Source organism: Mus musculus, chromosome 2, assembly GCF_000001635.26.
Source record: "Mus musculus strain C57BL/6J chromosome 2, GRCm38.p6 C57BL/6J".
In the NCBI taxonomy this organism is placed as follows: domain Eukaryota; kingdom Metazoa; phylum Chordata; class Mammalia; order Rodentia; family Muridae; genus Mus; species Mus musculus.
In genome coordinates, this window is record NC_000068.7 from 177,400,011 (window position 1) to 177,422,425 (window position 22,415).

Sequence of the window (22,415 nt, forward strand, 5' to 3'; positions counted from 1 at the left end):
GTCTATGGGAGCCATATTAATTTAACCTATGAGTCTATGGGAGCCATGTTAATTTAACTACCATCTGTCTCCTCAAACGTAAAAACACCTGTTTATCTAACATCACTGTACCATATCCTAAAGAGAGCCTATTATGCTTTCAACACACAATGTCACAAAGGAAGCCTTACCAGAAAGAATCAGAGCATTATAAACAATAAACAGAACAAACAAGACCAAAATTCAACAGGGAATCCATCAAAACTTACAGTTTCTTGTTCAGCAACTTGAGATTATGATGAAATTGCCTTAGCCACAAGGTCTTAGGAATTCCCACTCTTCTAGCTCTGTCACCTGAAGCACACACAGCTTTGTTTCCTCAAAGTCACTATCTTCTTTCAGCTTTCCTCAAAGCTGGAGTTTGTATCTCAAATCTATAATGTATAGCACTCTCTCTTATTTTATTGAAAGTAGGTTAGTGGGCTAAGGGATCATTCAGTTGTTGTTAAGAGCACTGCCCAAACCCATTTCACTTCCTAGCACTCAAATGGGAGTTCACTCATCTGTAGCTACACTTCTATGAAAATACTTTAGTATAAGCTGGTACCTGTCATTGACTTGGATGGTTACATAAGTGATACATTTGCTCTAAGTCCTGACATCTAGATGTAAGATTAATGATATCAAAGTATACATCTGTTGCCAAGGACCAAGCCTGGGCTTGGAGACTGGTAAAGAGAGAAGGGGTGTCTGGGAGCATGAAAACAAAGGACTGGTAGTCAAGTCCTGTGTCCAAGCTGTCAGTCTATGCTCTGCAGGAGACAGCTTCCCATCCTCCTTTCGCTGTGTTCTGCTTTCTTTCTGATCTGCTTGCTCTGCAGGTCTCCAGACAGCTCTCTGTCTATGTTCTGCTGGAGACTCTTTACCAAGCAGCTATCTCCTGCTATTCTAAAAAATTCACTCAATAGTTCATCTCCTGCATACCATAACCAGAATCTATTATTATATCTCTCAAACCAGCCATTTACTCCAGTTTTCCTTTTGATTGTCTTAAGAAATAGATCCTGTATCCACAGGAACTTAATTCTTATGAGACAGGAAGCATACATTTTCTTTTAACCTTACAAAAGCAGATATTTGCCTGCCTCTGTGAAGCATAAAGGCTAAGCTCAAACTGGCTGGGTGGGACCCAGGCCTGAAATTACCATTTCTAACACACATGAGACTAAATTTGCTCTTTCCCAGGCTGATCCTGAAATCAGTAAACTGTCAGCCTTTCTAAGCATCATCATCATCAACAACAACGAAAACATTAGCTGGGTGAGATCTTGTTATCACCACTTTCCAAATCTCTTTATCTCCTTCCTTAGTATCTTTCTGAGAAGTTGGCTTTCATTCCTTTAGATTCTTGACGTCCCTCATAATTTATATACATTATTATTTATTGAGAAATAATATATTTTTAATCGATGTTTTAGGGGTCTGTTCCACAGTCTTAAGGGCTGTCTTGAAAGTCCCAGCATTTACCATTTGGCTGAGACATGAGCCACACCTTTGCTTTTGGACTTGTGCTGTTTCTGATCATCATGTACTCATTAATGTTAACAGGGAGAACATTCCTTAAAGGAGGATTGTAAAATATGTACATTATTCTGTAAACAAGCCTTAAGCTCATGGTAGTCATTAGCACTTTCAGAGGCCCACATCCACTGGTCCTGTGAGAGGGGCAGAAACCATGCCATTCTGTAGTAACCAAGTTTTTATATGGTTTCCAGGGCAGAATAGAGCATCAGCAACTAGGCGAAATATGATTGGTGGAACAGTGCACCCTTTAAACTGGTCTTTAGGTAATGAGGTGACAAGGAACTTCCCTTGTCTGAAAGGGGGCAATGGTCCATCCTGTGGAATGTGTTCCCACCCACAGGTTGTCCTGCCCTGTGGTCTGAGAAATGTTAATTACCCTCTCCCTTATGGAGGGGCAAGTGTTTCATGACCTTCGCAAAGTTCCTGAGTTAACCTTTTCAAGAGACCTTATTGCGAAGCTGTGGATAAAGTAAGACTCTGGCAAGCATCACCTTACAGGGAAACCCCTGAGTGAACAATGCAGAGCAGGAAATCAATGCTAAAAGCAAGAGGAATTTATTGTTTGAATGTTTTGGGATTATACTACACCTGAAGGAGAGGTGGTGACCTCGTGCAGTCCATTCATTAATTTTTTAATACAGTTTTCAGAGTAGCAGCAAGTAGACACAATATGACTAGTGGAAGAGTGTACCCTTTAAAGAGTTTGGTCTTTATGGGCTGAGGTAGCAAGGGCTTTTCTTGGCTGCGGGGGCAGGGGGAGTTTAGAGGAGGAGAGGTGGTGGGGGTATGTGACCTGTCTCTTCACCTTGAGGAGTGTGTCTATGTGCTCTGGGTTTCCCTTGTCTGCATGTGGTCAGCAGTAGGTCCCCCCTATGGTCTGCAGAATTTAATTAAATTAGCTTCTCCCTTCTGGAGCACAGGGGTGCCTACATGTTCTATGACCATTGTCTTTCAGGAGGGGAGGGGTCTGGTGGAATTTCCCAAAGTTGCTGAGCTCACCTTTTCAGTAGCATGCAATGCATTGCTTCAGTCCAGGCACTCAGAGCTCAGAGGAGATCCCTGAGATTTTGGATAGCCATTATTACATATCAACACACACACACACACACACACACACTCACACACACTCACAGGAAAAGAAAAACAAAATTAATAACATGATAAAAAGAGCATTGGGGAATTGGGACAGTACTATAACCCTTAAAGTTATTTAAGATGTTTGGATCCAATGCCATACAATCATTTTCAAAAATGAATATAGCCAAACATAATAGCATGTGCTATCAATTCCAGCAGTTTGGAGGCAAATTCACATCCATGAATTTGAGGACACAATGTTCTACATAGTCACGTCCATATTTTTAAAAAATAGTTATGGTTGCACTGTCAAGAACAAAGGAGCAATGACCTAAATGATGTGAAGTAAAAAGTTATTTTATTTCCAGGCCAATCCTGCAGTCTCCTCTGAATTAGGAAAGAATAGCAGCCCTGAGTAAAAACACAGGAAATTTTCTATTTAAACTCAAGGCCAAGGTTCATAGTAGGTGATTACAAAACTAGAATTGCTTTGCAGTCAGTAATTTAGTGAAAAACCTGGCAGCTCTAAAACCATACCACGAACACTGGAAACAATTTACACCATGTAAATCTTAAGATTATTGGGGAAAAACAAGTCAAAATGAAAAGTTGTCCTTTAACATAGAACATGAGTAGAGAAAATACCGTACTAAACAATATAGAAATTACTGTATTTTTTTCTTTAGGATTAATTTGGAACAGGAAAAAGAATAGTCTTTAAGTGGCCCTTAAAATATAGTTTAGATTGTTTAATCATCCTTTTTTTTTTGAGACAGGTTCTCATTTATAATGCAGCTGACCTTTACTCACTAAATAAACTACAATTTACAACACTTATTGGATCTGTAATAAGGAGTAGTGTTTATTTAATCCTGTGTTTTGGGCCACCATTACTTAAATGAGAGTCTTCAATACAAGGTGGACCTGATTCATGATTTGGTATTGGTTGGGTTAGAAGTAAAGGAGAATGTTCATAAAGGGGTTGCTTCTTCAGAGAAGTCTATAATTGTCAATCTTGGGATCATGCCTAACTTCAAAGACACAGGACAGATTATAACTGCTCTAGAGATAAAGTTTGAACAGTATTCCATCCTGGTTCCTATAGTTGGAAGGGGGCATTTTCTGGGTTCTGACCTTCCACACAACATATGTGTATATTTACTTTTCTATTGTTATTATAAAACACACCATGGACAAATTATAATTGAAGGCATAAAATCGGGTTTACAGTTCCAAAGTGTTAGAGTCAATCATAGCAGCATAAACACAGCATCAGGCAGAGATGAGAATTCATATTTTGATCCACAGGCAAGAGGTAGCTAGCAATATGGGCATGGTCAGAAGATGTTAAAACCTGAAAATGTACCCATGTGACAGACCTCTTGCAAAAGGGCCACATGTATGCTCTCTGTCCCAAAGAACTCCACAAACTAAAAGTAAGTTTTCAAACATATGAGTCTATGGGAACCACTCTCATTTAACTACTACAAGTTTTTTTCAGAAGTAAAAACTATTTTTATCTGACCACACAGTACCATATCCTTAAGAGAGACATTATGTTTCCAACATACAGTGTTATAATAGAAACACACCTTACCAGAAAAAAGTCAGAGGATAGGAAAGAATGAACAGACCAAACAAGACCAAAATTCTGCAGGGAAAACACCAAAACTTATAGCTTCTTGTTCAGCAATTTAAGATTATGATAAAATTGCCCTGACTCTAAGGTCTTAGGTATTCCCACTCCTCTAGCTGTGTCACCTCCTGCATACATAGCTTCCTTTCTAAAAAATATAAATAAAAAAGATTTATTTATTACTTATATGTAAGTACACTGTAGCTGTCTTCAGACACACCAGGAGAGGATGTAGGATGTCATTATAGAAGGTTCTAAGCTACCATGTGGTTGTTGAGATTTGAACTCAAGATCTTCAAAAGAAGAGTCAGTGTTCTTAACTGCTGAGCCATCTCTCCAGCCCCTACATAGCTTCTTTCCTACAAACACCACTATCTTCTTTCTGCAGCTGTCCTCAAAACTGGTCCTTGTATTGAATCTTTTGTGTATAGTATTCTCGTTTATTCTATTGAAAGTGGGTTAGTGGACTGCTCAGATCATTCAGTTCTTTTTTTTTTTTGTCATTTTGAAAATTTTTATTTAATTATTTTATGTAAATGAGTACACGATAGTGGTCTTTGGACACAGGAAAAGAGAGCATTGGATCCCATTACAGATGGTTGGGAGCCACCATGTGGTTGCTGGGAATTGAATTCAGGATGTCTGTAAGATCAGCTAATGCTCTTAAGCACTGGGCCATCTCACGAGCCCAAAAATGCCATTTTAACATTTAAAATCTATATTAAAAAAAAGAAACAGATTCATTAGGTCATTATCTAGGCTCATGTACCTCAAATTCCTGCTTGTTAATTTTCTGTATTTTTCTTGAGCATTGGTCATAGTACACAATAATTAGCATTTCAATCTGATGCATGCTTATCATAGAAACACCAGCTTTCTGACAGTATGAAGTCACTGGGAAACTGGGTAATGACTAAGCAAAAATGTTAAATAAAGTAATGCTCACACCTACATTAAGAACTATTTGTTGTCAGACATTATCAAATGGATATACAGAAATTACTCATAGTGAAGAAAACGAAGTCTTCTGTGTAACAACATAACATATAAAACTGAGAGACAGTCCCTAAAAACAGAAAAGCTAAACATATCCATGTAATATTAGAACTCATTTAGGCACAATTGTTTCAACAAAGAGAAAAAAACTAGAAATAGAATCATTGTCATATGGCAACAAAGAACAAAAAATTAGGACGGTGCCTCCATAAGAGACAGAGAACAGCACTTGCCGTTGACACCAAAAATTGAAGGTAAAATAGCCAACCTCTCCAATATGTTCAACAGTCAATCCATGGTGAAAGACTTTTTTTTTCTTCCAATTTTTTTATTAGGTATTTACTTTATTTACATTTCAAAGGCAATCCTGGAAGTTCCCTATACATTGCCTCCTCCATGCTCCCCTACCCACCAACTCCCATGTCTTGGCCCTGGTGTTTCCCCTGTATTGGGGCATATAAAGTTTGCAAGACCAAAGGGCCTCTCTTCCCAATGATGGCCGAATAGGCAATCTTCTGCTACATGTGCAGCTAGAGATACTAGCTCAGGGGTATTGGTTAGTTCATATTGTTGTTCCACCTATAGAGTTGCAGACCCCTTCAGCTCCTTGGGTACTTTCACTAGCTCCCCACTGGGGGCCCTGTGTTCCATCCAATAGTTGACTGTGAGCATCCACTTCTGTGTTTGCCTGGCACTGGCATAGACTCACAAGAGACAGCTATATCAGAGTCCTTTCAGCAAATTCTTACTGGCATATGCAATAGTGTCTGTGTTTGGAGGCTGATTATGGGATGGACCTCAGTGTGGGGCAGTCTCTAGATGGTCCATCCTTTTGTCTCAGCTCCAAACTTTGTCTCTGTAACTCCTTCCATGGGTGTTTTGTTCCCAATTCTAAGAAGGGGTGAAGTGTCCACACTTTGGTCTTCCTTCTTCTTGAGTTTCATGTGTTTTGCAAATTGTATCTTAGGTATTCTAAGTTTCTGGGCTACTATCTACTTATCCCTGAACGCATATCATATGAGTTCTCTTGTCATTGGGTCAACTCACTCAGGATGATATTCTCCAGATCCATCCATTTGCCTAGGAATTTAATAAATTCATAGCTTTTAATAGCTGAATAGTACTCCATTGTGTAAATGTACCACATTTTTTGTATACATTCCTCTGTTGAGGGACATCTGGGTTCTCTCCAGCTTCTGGCTATTATAAATAAGGCTGCTAGGAACATAGAGGAGCATGTGTTCTTATTACCAGTTGGAATATCTGGGTATATGCCCAGGAGACATATTACTGGATCCTCCAGTAGTACTATGTCCAATTTTCTGAGGAACCATCAGACTGATTTCCAGAGTGGTTGTACAAGCTTGCAATCCCACCAACAATGAAGGAGTGTCCCTCTTTCTCCACATCCTCACCAGCATCTGCTGTTACCTGAATTTTTGATCTTATTCATACTGACTGGTGTGAGATGGAATCTCAGGGTTGTTTTGATTTGAATTTCCCTGATGATTAAGGATACTGAACATTTTTTCAGGTGCTTCTCAACCATTTGGTATTCCTCAGTTGAGAATTCTTTGTTTAGCTCTGAGCTCCATTTTTTTAATGGGGTTATTTGATTTTCTGAAGTCCACATTCTTGAGTTCTTTATATATATTAGATATTAGTCCCCTATCTGATTTAGGATTGGTAAAGATTCTTTCCCAATCTGTTGGTGGCCTTTTTGTCTTATTGACAGTGTCTTTTGCCTTACAGAAGTTTTGCAATTTTATGAGGTCCCATTTGCCAATTCTCAACCTTACAGCACAAGCCATGGCTGTTCTATTCAGGAACTTTTCTCCATATCTTCAAGGCTTTTCCCCACTTTCTCCTAGACAAGTTTCAGTGTCTCTCGTTTTATGTGGAGTTCCTTGGTGCACTTAGGTTTGACCTTAGAACAAGGAGATGAGAATGAATCAATTCACGTTCTTCTACATGATAACTGCCAATTGTGCCAACACCATTTAATGAAAATGCTGTCTCTTTTTCACTGAATGGTTTTAGCTCCCTTGTCAAAGATCAAGTTACTATAGGTGTGTGGGTTCATTTCTGGGTCTTCAATTCTATTCCATTGGTCTACTTGACTGTCGCTATACCAGTACCATGCAGTTTTCATCACAATTGCTCTGTAGTACAGCTTTAGGTCAGGCATAGTGATTCCACCAGAGATTCTTTTATCATTGAGAAGAATTTTTCCTATCCTAGGTCTTTTGTTAATACAGATGAATTTGCAAATTGCCCTTTCTAATTCGATGAAGAATTGAGTTGGAATTTTGATGGTGATTGCATTGGATCTGTAGATTGCTTTTGGCAAGATAGCTAATTTCACTATATTGATCCTGCCAACCCATGTGCATCAGAGATCTTTCCATCTTCTGAGATTTTCTTTGATTTCTTTCTTCAGAGACTTGAGGTTCTTATCATACAGATCTTTTACTTCCTTAGTGTCACACCAAGGTATTTTATATTTTTTGTGACTATTGTGAAGGGTACTGTTTCCCTAATTTCTTTCTCAGCCTGTTTATCCTTTGTGTAGAGAAAGGTCACTGATTTGTTTGATTTAATTTTATATGCAGCTAGTTCACTGAAGCTGTTTATCAGGTTTAGGAGTTCTCTGCTGGAATTTTTAGGGTCACTTATATATACTATCATATCATCTGCAAATAGTGATATTTTGACTTCTTCCTTTCCAATTTGTATCCCATTGACCTCCTTTTGTTGTCTAATTGTTCTGGCTAGGACTTTGAGTACTATATTGAATAGAAAGGAAGAAAGTGGGCAGCCTTGTCTAGTCCCTGATTTTAGTGGGATTGCTTCCAGCTTCTCTCCATTTACTTGGATGTTGGCTACTGGTTTGATGTAGATTGATTTTATTATGTTTAGATATGGGCCTTGAATTCCTGCTCTTTCCAAGACTTTTATCATGAATGAGTGTTAGATTTTGTCAACTGCTTTCTGAGCATCTAACAAGATGATCATGTGAGTTTTGTCTTTGAGTTTGTTTATATAGTGGATTATGTTGATGGATTTCTGCATATTAAACCATCCCTGCTTCCCTGGGATGAAGCCCTCTTGGTCATGATGGATGATCCTTTTGATGTGTTCTTGGATTCGGTTAGCAAGAATTTTATTGAGTATTTTTGCATTGATATTCATAAGGTAAATTGGTCTGAAGTTCTCTATTTTTTTTCCTTTTTTTTATTACGTATTTTCTTCAATTACATTTCCAATGCTATCCCAAAAGTGCCCCCCCACCCACCCATTCCCATTTTTTGGCCCTGGCATTCCCCTGTACTGGGGCATATAACGTTTGCCTGACCAATGGGCCTCTCTTTCCAGTGATGGCCGACTAGGTCATCTTTTGATACATATGCAGGTAGAGTCAAGAGCTCTGGGGTACTGGTTAGTTCATAATGTTGTTCCTCCGATAGGGTTGCAGATCTCTTTAGCTCCTTGGATACTTTCTCTAGCTCCTCCATTGGGGGCCCTGTGATCCATCCAATAGTTGACTGTGAGCATCCACTTCTGTGTTTGCTAGGCCCCGGCCTAGTCTCACAAGGGACAGCTATATCACTGTCCTTGCAACAAAGGCTTGCTAGTGTATGCAATGGTGTCATCGCTTGGAGGCTAATTATGGGATGGATCCCTGGATATGGCAGTCTCTAGATGGACCATCCTTTTGTCTCAGCTCCAAACTTTGTCTCTGTAACTCCTTCCATGGGTGATTGTTTCCAATTCTAAGAATGAGCAAAGTGTCCACACTTTTGTCTTCGTTCTTCTTCAGTTTCATATGTTTTACATATTGTACCTTATATCTCGCTATACTAAGTTTCTGGGTTAATATCCACTTATCAGTGAGTACATTTCATTTGAGTTCTTTTGTGATTGGGTTACCTCACTCAGGATGATGCCCTCCAGGTCCAACCATTTGCCTAGGAATTTCGTGAATTCATTCTTTTTAATAGCTGAGTAGTACTCCATTGTGTAAATGTACCACATTTTTTATATCCATTCCTCTGTTGAGGGACATCTGGGTTCTTTCCAGCTTCTGGCTATTATAAATAAGGCTTCTATGAACATAGTGGAGCATGTGTCCTTCTTACCAGTTGGAACATCTTCTGGATATATGCCCAGGAGAGGTATTGGGGGATCCTCCAGTAGTACTATGTCCAATTTTCGGGGGAACCGCCAGACTGATTTCCAGAGTGGTTGTACGAGCTTGCAGTCCCACCAACAATGGAGGAGTTTCCTCTTTCTCCACATCCTCGCCAGCATCTGCTGTCACCTGAATTTTTGATCTTAGCCATTCTGACTGGTGTGAGATGGAATCTCAGGGTTGTTTTGATTTGCATTTCTCTGATGATTAAGGATGTTGAACATTTTTTTCAGGTGTTTCTCAGCCTTTCGGTATTCCTCGGGTGAGAATTCTTTGTTCAGCTCTGAGCCCCATCTTTTAAGGGGGCTATTTGATTTTCTGGAGTCCACCCTCTTGAGTTCTTTATATATATTGGATATGAGTCCCCTATCTGATTTAAGATAGGTAAAGATCCTTTCCCAATCTGTTGGTGGTCTTTTTGTCTTATTGACGGTGTCTTTTGCCTTGCAGAAGCTTTGCAGTTTCATGAGGTCCCATTTGTCAATCCTCGATCTTAAAGCACAAGCCATTGCTGTTCTATTCAGGAATTTTTTTCCCTGTGCCCCTATCTTGAAGACTTTTCCCTACTTTCTCCTCTATAAGTTTCAGCGTCTCTGGTTTTATGTGGAGTTCCTTGATCCACTTAGTTTAGACCTTAGTACAAGGAGAGAGGAATGGGTCGATTCACATTCTTCTACATGATAACAACCAGTTGTGCCAGCACCATTTGTTGAAAATGCTGTCTTTTTTTTCCACTGGATGGTTTTAGCTCCCTTGTCGAAGATCAAGTGACCATAGGTGTGTGGGTTCATTTCTGGGTCTTCAATTCTATTCCATTGGTCTACTTGTCTGTCACTATACCAGTACCATGCAGTTTTTATCACAATTGCTCTGTAGTAAAGCTTTAGGTCAGGCATGGTGATTCCACCAGAGGTACTTTTATCCTTTAGAAGAGCTTTTGCTATCCTAGGTTTTTTGTTATTGCAGATGAATTTGCAGAATGCTCTTCCTAATTCGTTGAAGAATTGAGTTGGAATTTTGATGGGGATTGCATTGAATCTATAGATTGCTTTTGGAAAGATAGCCATTTTTACAATGTTGATCCTGCCAATCCATGAGCATGGGAGATCTTTTCATCTTCTGAGATCTTCTTTCATTTCTTTCTTCAGGGACTTGAAGTTTTTATCATACAGATCTTTCACTTCCTTAGTTAGAGTCACGCCAAGATATGTTATATTATTTGTGACTATTGAGAAGGGTGTTGTTTCCCTAATTTCTTTCTCAGCCTGTTTATTCTTTGTGTAGAGAAAGGCCATTGACTTGTTTGAGTTAATTTTATATCCAGCTACTTCACCGAAGCTGTTTCTCAGGTTTAGGAGTTCTCTGGTGGAATTTTTAGGGTCACTTATATATACTATCATATCATCTGCAAAAAGTGATATTTTGACTTCCTCTTTTCCAATTTGTGTCCCCTTGTTTTCCTTTTGTTGTCTAATTGCTCTGGCTAGGACTTCAAGTACTATGTTGAAGAGGTAGGGAGAAAGTGGTCAGCCTTGTCTAGTCCCTGATTTTAGTGGGATTGCTTCCAGCTTCTCACCATTTACTTTGATGTTGGCTACTGGTTTGCTGTAGATTGCTTTTATCATGTTTAGGTATGGGCCTTGAATTCCTGATCTTTCCAAGACTTTTATCATGAATGGGTGTTGGATCTTGTCGAATGCTTTTTCCGCATCTAACGAGATGATCATGTGGTTTTTGTCTTTGGGTTTGTTTATATAATGGATTACATTGATGGATTTTCGTATATTAAACCATCCCTGCATCCCTGGAATAAAACCTGCTTGGGTAGGATGGATGATTGCTTTAATGTGTTCTTGGATTCTGTTAGCAAGAATTTTATTGAGGATTTTTGCATCGATATTCATAAGGGAAATTGTTCTGAAGTTCTCTATCTTTGTCGGATCTTTCTGTGGTTTAGGTATCAGAGTAATAGTGGCTTCATAGAATGAGTTGGCTAGAGTTCCCTCTACTTCTATTTTGTGGAATAGTTTGTGAAGAACTGGGATTAGATCTTCTTTGAAGGTCTGGTAGAACTCTGCACTAAACCCATCTGGTCCTGGGCTTTTTTTGGTTGGGAGACTATTAATGACTGCTTCTATTTCCTTAGGGGATATGGGACTGTTTAGATCGTTAACTTGATCCTGATTTAACTTTGGTACCTGTTATCTGTCTAGAAATTTGTCCATTTCATCCAGGTTTTCCAGTTTTGTTGAGTATAGCCTTTTGTAGAAGGATCTGATGGTGTTTTGGATTTCTCCAGGATCTGTTTTTATGTCTCCCTTTTCCTTTCTGATTGTGTTAATTAAGATGCTGTCCCTGTGCCCTCTAGTGAGTCTGGCTAAGGGTTTATCTATCTTGTTGATTTTTTTCAAAGAACCAGCTCCTCCTTGTTTGATTCTTTGAATAGTTCTTCTTGTTTCCACTTGGTTGATTTCACCCCTGAGTTTGATTATTTCCTGCTGTCTACTCCTCTTGGGTGAATTTGCTTCCTTTTTTTCTAGAGCTTTTAGATGTGTTGTCAAGCTGCTAGTATGTGCTCTCTCCTGTTTCTTCTTGGAGGCACTCAGAGCTATGAGTTTCCCTATTAGAAATGCTTTCATTGTGTCCCAAAGGTTTGGGTATGTTGTGGCTTCATTTTCATTAAACTCTAAAAAGTCTTTAATTTCTTTCTTTATTCCTTCCTTGACCAAGGTATCATTGAGAAGAGTGTTGTTCAGTTTCCACGTGAATGTTGGCTTTCCATTATTTATGTTGTTATTGAAGATCAGCCTTAGGCCATGGTGGTCTGATATGATACATGTGACAATTTCAATATTTTTGTATCTGTTGAGGCCTGTTTTGTGGCCAATTATATGGTCAGTTTTGGAGAAGGTCCCGTGAGGTGCTGAGAAGAAGGTATATCCTTTTGTTTTAGGATAAAATGTTCTGTATATATCTGTCAGATCCCTTTGTTTCATAACTTCTGTTAGTTTCACTGTGTCCCTGTTTAGTTTTTGTTTCCACGATCTGTCGATTGATGAAAGTGGTGTGTTGAAGTCTCCCACTATTATTGTGTGAGGTGCAATGTGTGCTTTGAGCTTTACTAAAGTGTCTTTAATGAATGTGGCTGCCCTTGCATTTGGAGCGTATATATTCAGAATCGAGAGTTCCTCTTGGAGGATTGTATCTTTGATGAGTATGAAGTGTCCCTCTTTGTCTTTTTTGATAACTTTGGGTTGGAAGTCGATTTTATTAGATATTAGAATGGCTACTCCAGCTTGTTTCTTCAGACCATTAGCTTGGAAAATTGTTTTCTAGCCTTTCACTCTGAAGTAGTGTCTGTCTTTTTCCCTGATGAAGTTCTCTATCTTTGTTGGGTCTTTTTGTGGTTTAGGTATCAGAGTAATTGTGACTTCATAGAATGAATTGGGTAAGGTACCTTCTGTTTCTATTTTGTGGAATAGTTTGAAAAGAACTGTAGTTAGGTCTTCTTTGAAGATCTGATAGAACTCTGCACTAAACCCTTCTGGTACTGGGCTTTTTTTTTTTTTTGGTTGGGAGACTATTAATGACTGCTTCCTTTTCTTTAGGAGATATAGGACTGTTTAGGTTATTATTCTGATCCTGATTAAACTTTGGTACCTTGTATCTATCTAGAATTTGTTCGTTCCATCCAGGTTTCCAGTTTTGTAGTACGATCTGATGGTGTTTTTTATTTCCTCGGGATCTGTTGTTATGTCTCCCTTTTCATTTCTGATTTTGTTAATTAGGATACTGTCCTTGTTCCCTCTAGTGAGTTTGACTAAGGGTTCATCTATCTTGTTGATTTCCTCAAAGAACCAGCTCTTTGATGGGTTGATTCTTTGTATAGTTCTCTTCATTTCCACTTGGTTGATTTCAGCAGTGAGTTTGATTATTTCCTGCCATCTACTCCTCATGGGTGATTTTACTTCCTTTTGTTCTGGAGGTTTTAGTTGTGCTTCAAGCTGCTAGTGTGTGCTCTCTCTGCTTTCTTTTTGGAGGCACTCAGAGCTTTGAGTTTTCCTCTTAGGACTGCTTTCATTGTGTCTCATACGTTTGGGTATGTTGTGGTTTCATTTTCATTAAACTCTAAAAAGTCTTTAATTTCTTTCTTTATTTCTCCCTTGACCAAGGTATCATTGGGGAGAGCGTTGTTCAGTTCCCAGGTGAATGTTGGCTTTCTATTATTTATGTTGTTATTGAAGATCAGCCTTATAGTCCATAGTGATCTGATAGGATGCATGGGACAATTTCAATATTTTTGTATCTGTTGAGGCCTGTTTTGTGGCCAATTACATGGTCGATTTTGGAGAAGGTACCATGAGGTGCTGAGATGTATTATCCTTTTGTTTTAGGTTAAAATGTTCTGTAGATATCTGTTAAATCCATTTGTTTCATAACTTCTGTTAGTTTCACTGGGTCCCTGTTTAGTTTCTGTTTCCACGATCTGCTCATAGATGAAAGTGGGGTGTTGAAGTCTCCTACTATTATTGTGTGAGGTGCAATGTGTGCTTTAAGCTGTACTAAAGTTTCTTTAATGAATGTGGCTTCCCTTGCATTTGGAGCATAGATATTCAAAATTGAGAGTTCCTCTTGAAAGATTTTACCTTTGATGACTATAAAGTACCCCTCCTTGTCTTTTTTGATAACTTTGGGTTGGAAGTCGATTTTATTCGATATTCGAATGGCTATTCCAGCTTGTTTCTTCGGACAGTTTGCTTGGAAAATTGTTTTCCAGCCTTTCACTCTGGGGTAGTATCTTTTTCCCTGAGGTGGGTTTCCTGTAAGCAGCAAAATGTTGGGTCCTGTTTGTGTAGCCAGTCTGTTAGTCTATGTCTTTTTATTGGGGAATTGAGTCCATTGATATTAAGAGATATTAAGGAAAAGTAATTGTTGCTTCCTATTATTTTTGTTGTTAGAGTTGGCATTCTCTTCTTGTGGCTGTCTTCTTTTAGGTTTGTTGTAAGGTTACTTTCTTGCTTTTTCTAGGGCATAGATTCCATCCTTGTATTGGTTTTCTTCTGTTATTATTTTTTGAGTGCTAAATTCGTGCAAAACATTTTGTGAATCTGGTTTTGTTATGGAATACTTTGGTTTCTCCATCTATGGTAAGTGAGAGTTTGGCTGGTTATAGTAACCCGGGCTGGCAGTTGTCTTCTCTTAGTGTCTGTATAACATCTGTCCAGGATCTTCTAGCTTTCATAGTCTCTGGTGAAAAGTCTGCAGTAATTCTAATGGACCTGCCTTTATATGTTACTTGATCTTTTTCCATTGCTGCTTTTAATATTTTGTCTTTATTTAGTGCATTTGTTATTTTGATTATTATGTGTCAGGAGGAATTTCTTTTCTGGTCCAGTCTATTTGGAGTTCTGTAGGCTTCTTGTATGTTCATGGGCATCTCTTTTTTAGGTATGGAAAGTTTTCTTCTATAATTTTGTTGAAGATATTTGCTCGCCTTTAAGTTGAAAATCTTCATTTTCATCTACTCCTATTATCCATAGGTTTGGTCTTCTCATTGTATCCTGCATTTCCTAGATGTTTTGAGTTAGGATCTTTTTGCATTATGCATTTCGTTTGTTGTTTTGACCATGTTCCCTAAGGAATCTTCTGCAACTGAGATTCTCTCTTCCATATCCTCTATTCTGTTGTTCTACAGTTCCTGCTTTCTTTCCTAGGGTTTCTATCTCCAGAGTTTTCTCCCTTTAGGTTTCCTTTTTGTTTCTATTACCTTTTTAGATCCTGGATGGTTTTGTTCAATTCCATCTCCTGTTTGGTATTGTTTTCCTGTAACTCTCTAAGGCATTTTTGTGTTTCCTGCTTAAGGGTTTCTAGCTGTTTACCTGTGTTTTCCTGTATTTCCTAATTAAAGTCCTCCATCATCATCATAAGAAGTGACTTTAGATCCATGTCTTGCTTTTCTGGTGTGATGGTGTATCCAGGACTTGCTATGGTGGGAGAGTTTGGTTCCGATGATGCCAAGTAACCTTGGTTTCTGTTGCTTCTGTTCTTAAGCTTGCGTCCTGCCATCTGATCATCTCAAGTATTTGCTGCCCTCAATATATCTGATTGTAGCCTGTCGTTCCTACAATCCCAGTTGATTCAGGACTGGTAAGAGTCCAGCTTTCTCTGTGATCCTTTGCTTGTGGGCTCCTGTGAATCTGAGATTCTGGGTGTGTCAGACTTTTTGGCAGTCAAGCTTCCTCTGAGACCCTGAAATACTGGTGTGAACAAGCTCTTTTTATTCTAGGATCCTGTTGTCAAAGATCCTGGGCATGTTACAGTGCCTGGAGGTGGTGTTTCCTTTGAGGAGCGTGGAGCTGTCTGGTCAGTAGTCCTAAGTTAGTGTGGACAGTCCTCTAGGGACCATGGGGGTGTCCGCCAACTCTGCACACAAGGTGACCAGGTACTGGCGCCAACAGGGACTTGTAACTCTGGTCAAGTGGGTTTTCTGCGTCCCTAATGCTGTCTCAGGTTCCGTGCGCGATGGATTGGAACAGAAGTTGTGTTCCACTTACCGATGGTCCTAAGATCACGAGAAGAGTCCTCTAGGGACCTTAGAGATGTCCGTCGACTCTGAGCCCAAGGTGACCCTGTGCTGGCACCGACTGGAAGGGACCATCTGGTGTAATTCTAATAGCCCTGCCTCTATATGCTACTTGACCTTTGTCCCTTACTGCTTTCAATATTGTATCTTTATCTAGTGTATTTGTTGTCCTGATTATTATGTGTCAGGAGATACTTTTCTGGTCCTGTCTATTTGGAGTTCTATAAGTCCCTTGTAAGTTCATGGGCATCTCTTTTTGGTTGGGGAAATTTTCTTGTATAATTTTGTTGAAGATATTTACTGGTGCTTTGAGTTGAAATTCTCCATTCTCATCTATACCTATTATCTGTAGTTTGGTCTTCTCTTTGAGTCCTGGATTTCCTGCATGTTTTGGGTTAGGATCATTTTGCATTTTGCATTTTCTTTGATTGCCGTGTCCATGTTCTCTATGGAATCTTCTGCACCTGGGTCTCTCCCTTCCATCTCTTGTATTCTGTTCCTGATGCTTGCATCTAAGGTTCCTGATTTCTTTCCTAGGGTTTCTATCTACAGAGTTGTGTCCCTTTGGGTTTCTTTATTATTTCTACTTCCATTTTTAGATCTTGGATGGATTTATTCAATTCTATCACCTCTTTGGTTGTGTTTCCTTGTAATTCTTTATGGGATTTTTGTCTTTCCTCTTTAAGGTCTTCTACCTGTGTAGCAGTGATTTCCTATAATTCCTTGAGGGATTATTGTGCTTCCTATTTAAGGGCTTCTACCTGTTTAGCAGTGTTCTCCTGAATTTCTTTAAGTGAGTTATTAATGCACTTCTGAACATCCTATACCAGCATCATGAGATAAGATTTGAATATTGCTTTTCAGGTGTGTTGTCATATTCAGGACTCACTGTGGTGGGCATACTGGGTTCTGATGATGCCCAGTGGTCCTGGTTTCTGTTAGTAAGATTCTTTCGTTTGCCTTTCACCATCTGGTAGTCTCTGGTGCTAGATGTTCTAGCTGTCCTGCCTGTGTCTCCTGCCTAGCCATTGGCTGCTGGCCCTTTTGTTCCCAGTTACAATCAGCTTGGGGGGGGGGGAAATCTCAGTTTATCAAATGCAATATTATCATGCAATTTGGGAACAATTTAACATGAGTAGCATGACAACCAATACACAATTGGGAATGAGCAGAAAAACCAAACCAAACCGAACACCAGGCCCTAAGTATTGCCGTTTTGTTATTACCCTGCATTTACTCATATGGTGAAACTAAGTTCAAGTTTCCAGGCATGGAGTATTGTGGAGATCCAACCTAATTTTACCCATATTTTGTTCTTGAAAACATAAAGACAGAAAACAATGCTTTCTGCTTTTCATCGTGTTTGTGCTCCTCAAAACATAACACATGTTCTTTACCACCAAAGAACAAATCCATATGATTGGTTAAACTATAACACCCATATTCTATAACAGGTGACACTGTAAACTACATAAGCCCCTATCCCTAAATCCTGATTGCTGTGAAAATGAAGCTATAATTTGGAAGGAATGTTTCTGTTTGTCCCTCCTTTTTTTTTTAATACTTTTTTTCTTTATTTCTTTATTTTTTCCCATTTTTATTAGGTATTTAGGTCATTTACATTTCCAATGCTATACCAAAAGTCCCCCATACCTGCCCCCCCCCACTCTCCTACCCACCCACTCCCCCTTTTTGGCCCTGGCATTTCCCTGTACTGTGGCATATAAAGTTTGCAAGTCCAATGGGCCTCTCTTTCAAGTGATAGCCTATTAGGCCATCTTTTGATACATATGCAGCTAGAGACAAGAGCTCCGGGGTACTGGTTAGTTCATATTGTTGTTGCACCTATAGGGTTGCAGTTCCCTTTAGTTCCTTGGATTCTTTATTTCTTTATTGTCTAACCTATTTTTACAATCCACTCCTTATACCCATTGTCTTATTCAGGGTTTCTATTCCTGCACAAACATCATGACCAAGAAGCAAGTTTTGGAGGAAAAGGTTTATTGGGCTTATGATTACATACTGCTCTACATCTCCAAGGAAGTCAGGACTGGAATTCAAGCAGGTCAGGAAGCAGGAGCTGATGCAGAGGCCATGAATGGATGTGTCTTAACTGGCTTGCTTCCCCTGGCTTGCTCAGCCTGCTCTCTTATAGAACCCAAGTCTACCAGCCCAGAGAGATGGTCCCACCCACAAGGGGTCTTTCCTGCTTGATCACTAATTGAGAAAATGCCTTATAGCTGGATCTCGTGGAGGCATTTCTGAAGCTCTTTTCTCTGTGATAACTCCAGCTTGTGTCAAGTTGACACAAAACTTACCAGTACAATTGACACCTTGTCAACTTGACACACAAACACATCACTAGTAACCCTCAACCCTTAGTTTCTTCTTCATCCCCAAGATATACACAACTTTGAAAGTCCCATAATCTTTACATATTAAAAGTTCAATCCTTTAAAAATATCCAATAGCCTTTAAAATCCAAAGCCTTTTACAATTAAAAGTCTCTTAACTGTAGAATCCACTAAAATATTTTCTCCCTTCAAGAGGGAAAAATATTAGGGCACAGTCACAATCAAAAGCAAAAATTAAACTCTAATTGTCCAATGTCTGGAATCCAACTCACGATCTTCTGGGCAACACCAAGGGCTTGGGTCACTTTTCTAGCCCTGTCCTTTGTAGCACACAGCTTGTCCTCTAGGCTCCAGATGCCTGTACATTACTGCTGCTGCTGTTCTTGGTGGTCATTCATGGTCCTGGCATCTCCAAAACACTGCACGACTCCTTAATTTCTGGGCCATCAATTGCACCTGAGGCTGCACCTTCACCAATGGCATTGCATGGCCTCTCACAGGGCTGGGCCTCGGCTGCTCTGCATGATTCCTTCATGCCTTCAAAACCAGTACCACCTGGGTAACACTTACACATTAACAAGTTAAGCCACAGTAAAACGTACAACCTTGCTATCTCTAGAACACTGCCTCTGTGCTCTCAGAAAACACTTCCCAGAAGATGCCACCTCAATGATGCTGGTCTCTTCTTAATCACTGCTAAATTCTTAGCTCCAGCTAACTAGCATCAATATTCCCAGCAATGCAAAGTTTTCACTCTAGTAGTTCTGGTATCTTGTTAATCACAGCTGATTCTTTAGCCCTAGATAACCAGAACCACAGAATCTTCACAATCCAAAATAGTAATGGCCCTGAAAAGAGTCTTAAATTTTCCCTGTGAAATTTCACAAGCCAGGCCTCCATCTTCTGCACTATTCTCAACATTATCTTCCAAGCTCCTACACAGCATCCCACCGAGTCATCACAGTGTTCTGAACACCGAATGGATCTTCTGGCCCAAAGTTCCAAAGTCCTTCCACAGTCCTCCCAAAACATGGTAAGGTTGTCACAGGAATACCCCACTCCCGATACCAATTTGTCTTAGTCAGGGTTTCTTTTCTTTTCTTTTCTTTTCTTTTCTTTTCTTTTCTTTTTTTTTTTTTTTTTTTTTTTTTTTGATTTTTCGAGAGGGTTTCTCTGTGTAGCCATGGCTGTCCTGGAACTCACTGTGTAGACCAGGCTGGTCTTGAACTCAGAAATCCACCTGCCTCTGCCTCCCAAGTGCTGGAATTAAAGGTGTGCACCACCACGCCCAGCTTAGTCGGGGCTTCTATTCCTACACAAACATCATGACCAAGAAACACTTGGGGAGGAAAGGGTTTAATCCAGTTTACACTTTCCACATTGCTGTTGATCTCCAAAGGATGTCAGGACTATAACTCAAGCAAGACAGTAAGAAACATCTCTTGTATCCCCCTTGGTCTCCTTTGTATGATTATTTTCATGATGATGATTTAGAAATGCTTAAAGACTTCCCCATATTGAATGCATTCATAGGGTTTCTCTTTCATAATGATGAAGATTTGGGAAATCTGAAAAGGTTTCACCATATTATATTTCTAAATTTCTTTGCAGTATGGATTGTTTCATTGTGAAGACTCTAGAAATATTCAAAAAGCTTCACCATATTAAATACTCTCACAGGATTTTGTCTCTATTATGATTTTTGTGTGTGTCTTTGAATATGACTCATAAGTATAGGCAATGCCACATGCATTACAGACATAGGGTTTCTCACCTCTGTCTACTTTTATGTATTTGAAGATCTTTATGTACAAGGCTTTGTCCCTTTGATAACTTTCATAGGGTTTCTCTCAACTCTGTCTTCTTTTATTTACTTAGAGACTACTGTGACTTATAAAATGTTTACCACATTCTTATATTCATAGGGTTTCTATCCAGTGTGTATACTTTTGTGTTGGGAAATGACTCTTTTGTACAATGACTTTACCTAATTAGTGATATTCAGAGGATTTCTTTCCACCTCATGTTCTTTACGGATTTGAAGATGATTGTGATGTAGAAGGGCTTTAGAACATTGATGATATTCATAGGGTTTCTCTCCTGTATGTATTTCTTTATATATTTGGAGACCACTGCTTTGTGAATAAGGTGTAAAAGGACATTGCTAACATTCAAAAATCTCTCTCCTATATGTGTTCTTTTATGATTTTGTTCATGACTGCTTTTTGAAAAAGTATAACTACATTGGTTGAAGTCAAAGCATTTCTCTCAACTATATGTGCTTTTATGTGTGTAAAGACGATTGGTTTTCGAAAAAGCTTTACCACGTTGGTTACATTTACAAGGTTCCTTTCTGGTATGTGTTCATTTATATACTTGGAGAACAATGCTTGCTGCAAAGGTTTTATAACATTAGATGCCTTCATTGAGTTTCTCTCCTGTATGTGTTCTTTCATGTCTTTTGAGGTTACCACTATGTATACAAGCTTTACCACATTGGTTACATTCATAGGGTTTCTCTCCTGTATGTGTTCGCTTATGTATTCGGAGGTGACCACTTCTTATAAAAGTTTTACCACATTGGTTACATTCATAGGCTTTCTCTCCTGTATGTGTTCGCTCATGTATTTGGAGATTACTGCTTTTTGTAAAGGCTTTACCACATTGGTTACATTCATAGGGTTTCTCTCCTCTTTGTCTTCGTTTATGTTTTTGGAAGTCACCACTTCCTGCAAAGGCTTTACCACATTGGTTACATTCATAGGGTTTGTCTCCTGTATTTCTTCGTTTATGTATTTGGAGATGACTGCTTATTATAAAGTTTTTACCACATTGGTTACAGCAATAGTCTTTCTCTCCATTATGTGTTCTTTCATGCCTTTGTCTAAGACTCTGATATGCAAAGGCTTTACCACATTGAATAAACTCAGAGTGTTGCACTGCAGTACAATTTCTTTCATGCCTGCAAATACAATTGGCATACGTGAAATCTTTCTCACATTGATTGTACTGATGAGTCTTTTTATCTGTATGAATTTTTTTTTTATAATTTGGCTTCATTGAAAAGAGCAATCTAATGTTAACATAATATGACTTTTACATTCAAAGGTTTTCTCCTTCATTATGGATTGTTTTACATCTTTGAGGATACATGGAATGGGAACAGTACTGATTATCTGGCTCACATTTATAGCATACTTTTAAAAGGTTATTCACATATTTGAAAAAAAACAGGAAGAACTCTGCATTCACAATTTTTTTTAATAATGAAAGTAATACTACATTTGGAACATGAACAAATGCAAACAGAAGAAAATTTCTACTACCCTAATTCTTATTGTGATTTTTCAGCAGTTTGAGTTGGTATTTGTCCCCAATAATGTTGGAAAACTAATTATTTATAAACTTATAGCACATTTAGAATGTCTACTCAAAGTGTGGTATACTGCATATCCTCTAATCATTCTGGAAAAGTGAAAGGTGTGTGGCTTCGTTCAATGCCCCAATGCTCACAAGGCCTGTATCCATCCTAACCTATGACATCCATATCAAAAGAGAATAACAAATGAATAAGTTCCATTTTATATTCACACAGCTGACTTTTTTTCACCACAGAGATGTGGTACAGAGTTAAGGTTTTACCACAAAACCATTCTTGAATCTTATGAACTGTCCATCTCACTAAATTTAGCAATGTTATTACAAGTATTTCATTAAGCTCAGATATACTATGGATTATTTGCTTATTACTAGGTTTTAGACATATACTTGTCACCTAATCACTGTGTGTTCCTTTTGCAATAGCTAAGCGATATGAGACTGAAGAGACTTGCACTTGTGCAGCATGGCTCTACTAGGCTTGATTTAAACACTAATATATATATATATATATATATATATATATATATATATATATGTTAAGCCATTATTTCTCTGTCTTTGAACTAATGGAATGCCTTGCAAAGTATAATTACATACATTATAATTACATACCTGCTATAGACATATATGATT

At 38.7% G+C, this 22,415-nt stretch overlaps 1 pseudogene; it reads right to left on the reverse strand.

The window, feature by feature from the left end:
• Positions 1-20,023: 20,023 nt before the first annotated feature.
• Positions 20,024-21,361, reverse strand: Gm14404 (annotated as a pseudogene).
• Positions 21,362-22,415: the final 1,054 nt, after the last annotated feature.